Source organism: Platalea leucorodia, assembly GCF_965183815.1.
Source record: "Platalea leucorodia genome assembly, chromosome: 2".
Classification (NCBI taxonomy): Eukaryota; Metazoa; Chordata; class Aves; order Pelecaniformes; family Threskiornithidae; genus Platalea; species Platalea leucorodia.
Window position 1 is genome coordinate 65,845,035 of NC_138824.1, and position 11,762 is coordinate 65,856,796.

Genomic DNA, 11,762 nt, shown 5'->3' on the forward strand with positions numbered 1-11,762 from the left:
AGCTTTAAAAGGTCCTCTTGAATAGTTTTGGGTAACTGCTAGCCCAGTCAAATACTCTAAATGGGTCTTGATTCCTTTTTTATCTCTGAGTCAGCTGTAGCTAAGAAGCAGGGGGAATTACTGATTTGTCAAGCAGATCGGGTCTAATATGAAGCGGTGAAAAGCCCGGCTAACTGTAAGGCACTGCAGCCGGTATTTTGGGTGGGTCTACATTGCACTTTCATGAGAATGAAGAGTTGAATGCATTAGTCGTGGTAAATGTAGTTTTACATCTGTGTGGGTTAAAAATTGCAGCAGATCTGCTAAAATGGTTTTAGCACTGTAGAAAGATTATTATGATTTCTGAGAGGTTTTCTTATTTTCTTGAAAATGTAAATGCTTATGTGTTCAAAACTAGAACTGAACAGTAGTGTACAATAAGCTGATCTGTGATTAGATCTAGGCGTGTTTTCCTGGCTGGTGCTCATGCAGACATGTAAACATATTTAAGAATAAAAAGTTACCTGGAAAGAGAAGAGATGTGGTTTTTGCATCCTTTGAAACTGTTTCTTTTGCCCTTTATTCTTAGTCTGTTGACAGATGTCAGAAGTCTTGCATCTTCTTGTCATCTGAGGTAAACTGGTGGTTTGCTGATACAGAATATCGAAGGTATTATTCATTGCAGTATCAAAACTTGGAATTTTTCTTCCCATTTCCCTGGTCCTCTGTTTCCTAAAGGTGCCTTTTTCAGCTTTTTCAATTTCCATGTGTTACAAGGAGATAATTAGCAAGATGGCTGATGCTGTAGTCCGATGAACAGATAGATTACGTGACAAACATGGAATGGACAGATTAGCTGCATCAGCTTTCCTAGATAGGGGAAGTAGGTATTTTACCTTCTTAGTAACATTTTCTTTGGGGGCGAAGCAAGACTTAATCTGATGAGAACAACCATTAAACTACAAGTAAATGTCACCATACGTACTATTTTCTTCTTTCTTGTTTTTCCTGTGCACTTTTCTCCTGATTATCATCCTATTTTCAAAACATGTCTTTATTAAATGCTTGGATATTTGTTTTATTGCCTGTTTTGATTTTCTGAATGTTTAAGTAAGAAGAAAGCCAGCCTGATACTTGCTAGGGCATACTGTCTTTTGCAGTTTATTTTAATAATTTGTGCATTGTTTTTTCCACTCCCTTAAAATTGTTGCTGTAGTTTTTATGAGGCAAGATAATTTTTAATAACATATAGTAGAATTGGTTGGGAATATGGGAGACTTTTCTTCCTGAATTGAAGTAGAAAGAGCCTCCAGACTGGCAGCAGGCTCGCTGGTTTGCCCGTGACACCGCCTGGCTCTCAGCTGTGCAGCTGTAGGTACACTGTGACCTTCATGTAAGCCACCAGCAGCTCCGAGTGCTGTTTTCACACATGCCGGCAGGCTTTGACTGTGCGCTGATATTTAGCTGGTTAAACTTGCATATTTTTCAAAAAAAGCAGCTGTTACTTTACTACGAATTTCATGTTCATGGGGTTTAGCTGGTCCTCTCCTCCCCGTTATCCTTCTCTTTCTGCCTCTGTGTAATCCTTGTACAGCTATTCCCAAGCCAAAGGCACCTCTTTTTTATAGCCAGTGGTTGTATTTATAGGTGACTCTTTCAGTTTTCCTTTTTTCTCCCCCCCTTCCCCGTTCCTTTCAGGTTTCTTGGACTGTTTCTCTGTTGCTCTCCCACTCTTGCGCTATATTCTGTCCTTGGGTCAAATTATCTACTGTCTGGCTTCACAGCTAGCTGTCTTGCTGTTGACTCAGAAACCTTTTGTAAGCCGAGATTGCCTTAACAGCCCAGGATCATGTGCAGGATTTTTCCAAGGCCATTTTTCAATAGTTCCCTGCTGAGGAGTAATTGAAATGCAAAGGTTCCCTGGGCTGCCCCTTAGTGCAGCTATCCACCTTTCTGTACGCCCGAGGAAAAAGACTGTTCCTCTTCCATGGCTTGTTTTTCTGAACGATACTGTAAGCAGGCTGAGATTCATCCCAAGTAGTTTTAAGCATCTAAGTCAGAAGAGGAATTCGCCTAAAATCCATGTGCACTGAAAGGAGAGAAGAGAGCACATTCAGAAGGGAAGTCCTTCCACCTTCTGAGGTGCACTTGTCCTTCCTTTGACAGGGGGAAGCCTGGAGTAGCTCAGCCCGTAACCTAGCATCTCCCCAATGCCTAAAGTTAGATACAGTAAATCTGAGTTGCAGCCCGTAATCTTTTGCTGTTTTACCACAACAGCCTTTCCGCCTCTGGCTGCTCTCCCGCTAGCACATCCCCTGTGTCAGCCTGGTGCTGGCACAGCCTTTCTGGGCTACTTGTCCCACACAGCCACACCAGGACTTCCCTCAGTGGCCCTTCTGCTCCCTCTGCTCTGACTAAATTCGGCAGTCCCAGCCCCCATGGTAAATTACTGACCTCTCCTTACTCCCTTGTGAAGGTGTGCTCCTCTCAGAGGATCGCTCAAGTGCCTTCCTCTGCTACATTTTTACAAATCTGCACAGCTTTCTCTAGCAAAGCTTTGATTATTTCTCATCTTGTTCACCTCTATTTTATCCTCCAACACCTCGCAGATATGTTATCTTCCTCTGCTTCTGACCATATTTAGCTATTAAGGTCATAAAGATCATGCTCTGTAGTTTAACAGTATCATCCTCTTCATATTCGTTCTCTGACTTGTGCTCCACAGTTCTAAAGGAACTTGTACCGTGCCCTCTTCAAACAGCTGATAAGGGTGTCCCCATGACATCTTCCTCTGTTTACCCCCACATATGCTCCTCAGTCCTCCCGGTCACTTCCCTTCTATCAAATGGCCTCCTGGACTTGGATGACCAGACTATTGCTTTCCCTGTTTTCATATAAACCCTTAAAACAAGGCAGAAGTGATTTAAAGAAATTCTCTATTTCTACCTAAGGTTTTCTTTCCATTAGAATTGTGGGTTTTTTCGGGAAAACTGTGAAATGATTATTGATACTAAAAAAAAAAAATCCCTGGTTTTGTCCGTGTTTTTTTTTTTTTTTGACGGATAATTGCATCATTTCTGTTCGTTTGACCATAGTTTTTACTTTTCTTCCTCTTTTTCCGTCCCGTTTCTGTGTTAAATTAGACCTTCTTCCACAAATTGCTGTTTATGGGCACAACGTCTCCTCCCTGTGGATCAGTGGCTCAGAGGTTGAAGCCCCAGGTTATAAACAGTTCTGGTCTGGGACCTTGTATGTTGTCCATATTACTGTCTGCCATGGGTTTTCTGCTTAGGACTCCATTTGGTCTGACTGATAGGGAAATGGCATTAAGGCACCAGCTCTTTCTGTCCGTCACTGCTTGCGTTTGCATCGGCACTGAGCTTGGAAGCCTTGCAGTGACGGTGTTGTCTAATTCATGCAAACAGGCAATACAAATCTGGCATACCCAGCCGTAAGCCTGTGGTAGCCCCACTAAAGGTTTCTTTCCACCTTGGAAAGGTGCCACTATTACAGCTACCATCTGTTTCCTCCCCTCAAACAAAATTTTAGCATTCTGCAAAAAGAAGAAACATCTGCAAATCAAAGAAGATAAACAGGTATGTAGTTCCTTAGTAAATATGTATGCAGTGCTAATGTCTTAAGTACAGGTACCGTCTCTTAGCCATTTCAGCTTCAGTCAGTTTTCAGTAGCTCCAGATCTTCTGTCATATTCACAATTTGGGCCAAAACTTTACACTTCATTTCCCTGGCTTTGTCTTATTGACAGGCAGGCTTTTGAAGTTTTGAAGGCTGGTTCACCTGTCTTGACAAATTAGGAACAGATGTAGAAGGAATGGACTTGCATACCACCTCCAAGAGCCCAACACCACTGAAAAGAGTTGGCTTACTGCAAGGAGCAATGGGGACACCCTCAGGCACACCGAAGGGACGTTATAAAGTTGTGGGCAGCTGGAAAGACCTGATCTGTGTGTCCTCCCCATTCCTGCTCTCTTGCGAGCTTGCCTGCTCTCTCTTACCCTTGTAGCATCTGTCCTCGGTTTGCTTGATTTTCCAGTTTGGGAACCCAAAAAAATGTTTCTCTGTGTGGCAGAGTGCTCTGCGTGCACGTGTTAATTTGGCAGGCAGGCAGGTCTGAGCATGAAGGGCATTAAATTACTACTTGGCAATTTTGTCAGCTTTCTCTGTAGCTGGTGGAGTCAAAGAGATCCAGCTGAGAGCTCTGAAATCAGCAGGTTGTTGGTGCATCCACTGCGCCCAGGTGGCATTTAACGGTAGCGGGGAATGCCTCTGTCTGGTATAAGCTTGGTGGCCCTGCATTTCAGCTCTCCTGCTCCCAAGTTGAGCTTAACCATGAAATATGCCTCTGATTTCCCAGGCCAGAGCGTATAGAGCAGGCATGCTCTTCCTGGCATGAGGTTTAAAATGTCAAGAATAAGGGTGGGAGCTGCAGTTGAACAAATGCAATTAAGCAATCAGGAGTGGGTTGCTCGTGTTTTGTATGAGCATGTACTGTTATGGCTTCTGTGTGCACCTACATGGCATCTGTTTCTTAGTATATTCTGGCCTAAATCAGAATCTTTATTTTACTATTGAAACAGCTAGATCTAGTGAAACTGGTGGGAGTAAGGTTTGGAGTTGGCAGCAGTCTTGTCCCTATTAAAGAGAGCTGCCTTTTTGGTAATCTGAGGAAAAATATTTTCATCAACATTAAGGTTGATTAAATTTTATTTTTAACCAAACTATTGTCACTTAAAAATTGCATCCCAAAACATTTCAGCTCAGTAGGGTTTTTTCTTTTGTTACATACAATAAAAAAAAAAAGAAGGAAAAAAAGAAAATGCCCACTTGACTTTATATCCATGTGCACTGCTTTTTGGGACTGTCAACAGTAATGACCTCTCTTATCATATAATCTACCTGAGTCTTTCACTGGTTTTAATTGCAGTTGATGAACTACAGTATGAAAATTGCAATCTGTGCAGGTATCTTTCAACAGACGAACAGGAGATCAGGGCAAAATAGGCATTAAACAGTAAACGATGGCACATTTGGAGTGGCTTTTCAGAGGATTGCAGGATGGACTTACGTACATAATACAGAAGAAAAAAACCTGTTACTTTGATGCATTTTTATTGTCATAGTGACTCAGAATACTTTCTTGGTAAGAGTGCCTGGCACAGCTGCCTGCCACCCGTACAACTGCAGAGAGCCAAGCTGCAAGCTTACCTCGTGCATCTCAAGTAACAGGAAACTTCTGCGGGAAAGGAGCGGCACAGTGCGGGGACAGGGGGGTGATAGGTAATACAGGCTGCCTTGTCTTCAAGGTGTTTGCTCTAAGCTGATGTGTCGAGCAAAGCTGGGGAGCAGGAGGCATTTGGGTCACTCACTTTAACGAAGCAGATCAAGTGAGTTACGGAAGAGGCTTGCGATTTTGTTGTTTCTGAGTCAGCCCAACAACTTCTTAAGGTTTTCGGTATCTGAAGCAGTGCATTTCAGCTGGAAGTTGGAGCCTGCTGTTTTACAATATCTGGCAAAGCCACTTTAATTTCGTTTCATTGTTTCTTTTGTCTTGTCCTATTAAATATCAGCCAGATATGCTTTTATTTCAGACAGAAAGAGCATGATCTTGGATATTTTTATATGGATTAATCACTTGTAGGTCTCTTGAGGTAAGCCTTTAATACCACATTAGATATTTTGACCTCACTTTACATTCTCCAGTTATCCCCATAGCTGCATAGCTTGAGCATGAGCCACCTGGCTTGCTGCGTGTAGGAATGTAGGCATTGTGGTTGAGGCAAACTGTCTGGTAGTCCAGCCTTTAACATTGCCTTTAACAGGACTGTGGGTGCAGCCTTGTGGAACAGTGAGCATAGGCATATGGTCCTGGGTGTAGGTAGAGACAGGATCATCATCTTGGAGGTTGACTTACTGCACAGTCGGGGCAGTTTCAGACAATAGATCCCCTCACTTACAGCAGTCTTGGATATTAGTTATATCCTCAATCTGTCACTGCTGGTCTTTTTGTGGCTTTCGAGTTTTTGTACTAATGCTTTGAATTTCTTGATGACTGATTGGAAGTGCTGTTGGGGTTGTAGTGTGTCACGAGCATGGACCTGGGTGTTGGGCTTCGCGCATGGTTCCCTGGAGCAGCAGGGAGCCAGGCACGATGAATCCTGTGCTACGATGGAGAGATGTTAAACTTGGTCACACAAAAGGTGGCACTGACTGCAAGTTTCAGCATGAGAGTAAACTGAAATGGAGAAGCCTGGTGATACCCATCCCAAAACGTTTCTGTCTTCATGTGAAGGCTGATGGTGTTTGAGCTTGGGAGGAGCTGGTGTGACAGGGCCTTAGGCAGTTGAATCCTTTTGAGGACACAGGGGAAGATGGCAGAATGTGCTGCTCAAGTTGTGGCAAGCTGATAAGGCACAGTGCAGCGTGGTACTGCCTGGTTTTGAGGATGTGGGTGTGTAATGCTGCTTGGCAGCAGTCTGACTTCTTAAAATTGATAATCTGGGCAAACAGGTATTTGGCAAGTTGAGAACCTCACTCCTGTGCGGTAGGTAGGCCTTCGCTTTCCACCTGTGCTGTCACTTCAGGGGTGTAAGCGCTGTCCCCCTTAATGTGCTTGAGGCATTTGCCAAGTGCTGGTCTTACTAAAAGTCTTTCTGTCTTCAGCACTTCGTGAAGCAGGCAGAAAATTTGCACCAAGAAGCGACTGTCCTAGTTCTTCTATAGTCTCAATTCTTGTTGAGCCAGAAATGTATCTTCCTTTTCTTTCAACTCCTGCCTATAGCCTGATGAATTTAAAGGGAAGGTGGCTTTGCATATGAAACAACAGGATAACTGATATAAAGAGAAAATAATGAGAATACACATAGCTGATTTTAAAAATGACCCTTCAGGCTACAACCTTTGTTACTAAAAATATTGAACGATAAATTACAGCCTTTCTGTAAACAGTTCTGTGTCTGGCTTCTGGGCTGGGCAAAGTGCTTTACTTTGGTCAGTATCTTGTCCTGGGCTGCTGGTTGTTGCTCCATGTTACCCTGTGTTCCTTACCCAGTTTGTTGAGGTTACCTCATGTGACATGCCTGTGTTTTACCAGAGGCTTTGCAAACCCAGCCTTGCATCAGCTTGTGGCCCATGGAGTACACTAAACGAACCCGCGTGTTGCGTGACTCATTTGTTTCCTCTTTCCGTGTTTACCTTGCATGTGTTTCTACAGGCATGGCGCCTCCCGAAGCAACTGCCGTGGAAAGGCCCTGCCAAACTTTAGTGTTCCCTATGGCCCTGTATCCTGCTGCCACCGAGTATCTGTAATTGAATTGATTATTCCCTGTTTCCATTATCTCAGCGTTTTCAATTTTTGGATTTACTGCAGTGAAGAATGAGAGACTCATTTGGTGAATTCATGGGGAGAGATGAAAACTGAGTGGGTTTGTCCAATTCCCTGCCTGCCTCTGAGAAGTGCCTGAACTCTCAGGCAGGCGCCTGCTGTGCGGCTTACGCATCTTGTCCCCTCTCGCTGCCATGTACCCTGCACTCCTCTCTCCAAACACCAGGTAATTCTTCTGCTGAGTTTTGTTGTCAGCTGCCAGCCGAGTCTGTAACTTGGTTGTTAATACCCAACAGATTTAACAAAGGCAGCTCGATGCTTCGTTTACTTAGTGTTTCACTTTTTGGACACATTTTACTCAGACATTCCGCATATTTGTACTGGCAAAGTACATTTATATAAAATGGTCTAGTCTTGTAAAAATACTTCAGAACAAAATAAAAGCTCCCACACAAACATTCAGTGAAACAAAGTAGAGAAAAAAGCATGGTTGTGTTTGAGGGAGGGATTTTCCCAGCTGACTTTGAGGACTATTAACAGTGGAAGAAGAGAAGAGAAGGAGAAAGATGGAGTAAGGAAGCAGAACAGGTGTGTTTGGTTGTGAAGCTTGGATGAGACTAGAAAGCTGGCAGAAATGAGGTGATATAAAAAGATTTTCTGGTTGTTTTGCTCATAGATAGTCATTTAGTAGGACGTGGGGCCCCCCGTAGTACAGTGTCTGAAACACAATAGCTTTATGTTTAATAGTTGTGATGGAATATGACCTACATACACAGAATCACAAGAGTGATGAAAATTCATCATCATTACTTAATTCACACTTGAGTAGATTCCAGGCTCTAATTATGAGACAGCTCCAGTCTGCTCAGGACCCAGACATTTGCGGTGATCCTGGCACAGCTGGTTTTGTCGAGGACAGCCACAGCCAAAAATCCCCTTTCTGGGTTCTGTGTGAGGGCTGCTGAGGCTGCAAGTGACCCGTGGGATGTGTTTTGGAGTTCTGATACTAGAGATGTGAAGGTAAAGACAGGCAAAGAGCATCTGAGTGCGTTGGAGAGAGCAAGAGGAAGCCATTGAAGTTGTTGATGGTGTTTGCAATGGTGTCAGCAGCTTACAGAAAAAAATGGTCATTTCCACATCAGACAAATCACTTGTGAAGTAATTTATGAAGTAAAGGTAAGAAAGGTAAGAAAAAAAATATAAAACGACATATAGCATTCCCAGCTTTCCAATTGTATGCTTTCTTAATTTCCTTCTGCTGAGTCTCTTCAGTGTTTCTTACCCCTAGCTCATGCTGTGCTTGCCTTTCAAGGACATTGCAATCTGCCTCTGACTTCGGTGCCATCGTTGTTTCACAGTCAGTTCCTTTGAGAAGAATATACCTGAATTGCTTTGAGAGCACACAGCCCGGAGTGGGAGAGGGATATTAATAGAAGCAGCTTCTCTCTGTTGTTGTGTGAAGACAGAAGATGAATTATTTCAGTGTGGCAGGTGGAGGTGTTTTTCAAAGCAATTGTTTACATTTTTTAAGATCTAACAGGGAATGAATAAGGTCTGGTAAAAGCTGGATGGCACAGAGGAGAGTGAAGGTATCAGGAGAGTGAAGGTATGCATTAAATACTATGTTGTTAATTTTGCACTTATGTAAGTTAAAGTAGTACTAACAGTTCCCATCCAGCCTTCAGAAAATTGGGAACAAACTTTTCTACATTCTACTGCCTGCCTTTTAAAACATGGAAACAGAACAATTACTCTGGGCTTTATTTGACATTATTTTTAAATGCTCCCTCACCTCCCCGATGGTTCTTTTAGTGTAAAGGTCTAGGACTGAATTCAGTAAAGACTCTGCCTGACATGTATATGATGCTGCAGGGAACTCTTATCGGAGCTGGTGAAAACAGGCAGGATTTAAATTTTTATCCCCTAAGGAGGGCGAGAATTTCGAGAGATCCAAGAGTGGTTTGAAGGGAAATACAGGTATTTGGGACAGTCCCGATGTGCAGCTGCCAAGGCAGGAAGGGATCTGGGTGTTACCATTTGGCACTCGCATTGCGGAGAAGCCCCTCCTGTTCCCCCATGTTCCCTCAGGAGTTCCTCTCCCATCCTTTCCCATCAAGTAGCTCCTGACCTTTTGCACGTGGGCATTGCCTGACCTGCGGCGTCGCTGGTGGCTCTCTGGTGTGTGTCCTGCCTGAGAAGGAAAGCAGGAGCAGGCAGTGCTACGAGAGAGAGGAGCCTTCCTGCTTGCTCATTATCACCGCCGCCCTGGACCAGCAGCCGTGCTGGTTTGACAACCAGTCTGGGAGTTTCCGTGACATGTGAGACGTGAGATGCATGGCTGGTATAGTGAGTTAGCCCTATGACGTTAAATAGGAGCAAATGCTGTATATAGTACTCAGGATTAAAGATACACATGGAAGAAAAGGAAGAAAGACAACTTGTACTCCCACTCTCTGCTCTTTCCTAACCTTTCTCTCTGCTCCCTGCTTCTGGCAGCAGATCAGCTGTGGGGTAGTCGTATGGAGGCTGTTTTTGTTTGTTAGCCTCTGTGGGGCCTCACAAGCCTCGCATACGTGTCAAGAAGAGGAAGGCCCACAGCTCTGCTCGGTTCCTGCCGTGTGTGCGTTGCTGTCCCATGCAGGGAGCTGGGGCCACTCTGGGTGCTGTGCCAGGGGTTTGCAGAGCCTTGCCCCGCGCAGATCCTACCCGACTGCCTGTCCGGATCTGCCTGGGCCTCCCTGGCCGTCAGGGGCCCTTCGTCCCATTGCGCTCGGAGTGCTCCACAGGCGGCTGCACTGGCTGCAGTTTACTGGAGTTGTGAAGTACTCAGGAAGAAGTTATTAAAAGTGTCAGATTTAATTTTATATCATCATTAATACTGGAGATCTCAGGTTTTGAAAATTACCATTGCATTCACAAAACACTTAGGGGGAAAAAGCTTAGTTTGAAGTATTTATGCCTTAGAAAGGAGTTTTTTGAGGGTCAAAGCCTGATTTTTAAAGTGTGTTGCTAATAACACATTAGGCAATGAATTAGTAAGTTATTAAGCTATGAATAAATGAAACTGTGTTTGTTTTAAAGGCTGGTCATCTGCTCTGCTCTATTTTTGTTACTGGGTATGGCACTGCACAGCCTGCCAAGCCCTTTGCAGATGAGCTATACCGCACTCGACAGCTCCTTGCCTCGAGTAAGTCGTTATCTGTATTAGACACGGCAAAAAAGGAAACATCAGACAAGCGTGGTGGAATTGGTGAGGGAAGAACATTCCCAGCAAGAAACAAGGTCAGGCACATCACTGCACAGTACCTTCAGCGGGCATCGAGCAGTTTTTCTAGCTGTGCCTGCACTTATTTGGGAGAACAAGGGGTGTGTGCCCCACGGTATCTCTTGGCAGGTCTGTTCCTCTGCCTGTGGAGGTGGCAGTCCTCTTGTGGTTCCCGCCCAGCTCAGTCGCCTGGGTTTCCTTTCCTTGGGCTGGGGTGGGATGGGAGGGAGCAGGGCGAGGGAGGGCTTGGCACTCAGGCATCTCCTCCCCTGATAAAGTCAGGGCATGGCCAGGGTGGGACCCCAGGGAAAGGGCAATCACACCCGTGTTGTCTCATCCGGAGGCAGCCTGCGTGGTGTCTGTTTGACGATGGCTGTAGGTAAACCTGGATATCTGGGGCTGTTACCTGGTCTTGTTCTTCACCTCAGTTGCTTCTGTCAGTAAGCAACTGAAGTTATGTTACGAACAGTAAGATATGAAATAGCATTTTTGCTCCAATGTTTAAGTTTTCATCTTTGTAACGTTAATTTTTTTTGAGAAATTGATTCGAAATGGCATAAAATACCACATTTCACAATGCTTAATGCAGAATTATGGTTTCGTATTTTGAAGCTTTTTGAAAACAGTTGGTGCCAAACCACTTTGCAAGCACATCTTTTTCCCTAGGTTTGCCCTCAGTGTGTGGATTAGAATGTTTTCCTTATTAGAGCTTTAGCCATGTTTGTAATGATAAGGCAGTTTTCTGCCAAAGCTATCAGCGAAAAGGAAAAAAGCAAACTTCAGTGATTTTTTTTCAAACTGGAATTGATTGTAAGATTTTTTTATTACTAAAAACAAAATTTCAACTGGCTGCTGAGAAATGTTCATTGGAAAAAACTTTTTTTTTTTTTTTTGGCTAAAAATAATTTAATGTAGCAAAAAATTTTCTGTTAAGAAAAAGTTTGCTGGAAATTTATGATTAGCTGTATTTAGCAAAACAGTAGTGTTGAAGCAGAGGAGGATTTAATATTCTCGTGACTGCAAATACAATGTATTTTACTTCTACATGCCATATTCAGAACCACGTAAGCCTGTGAAAAAGATTATCTTTTCTTTTACTGCAAAGATAGTGTAAAGTATGGCTGAATAACCAAATTATTATCTAAAATTGTTCTTCCTTTCATTTCTAAAAACAGG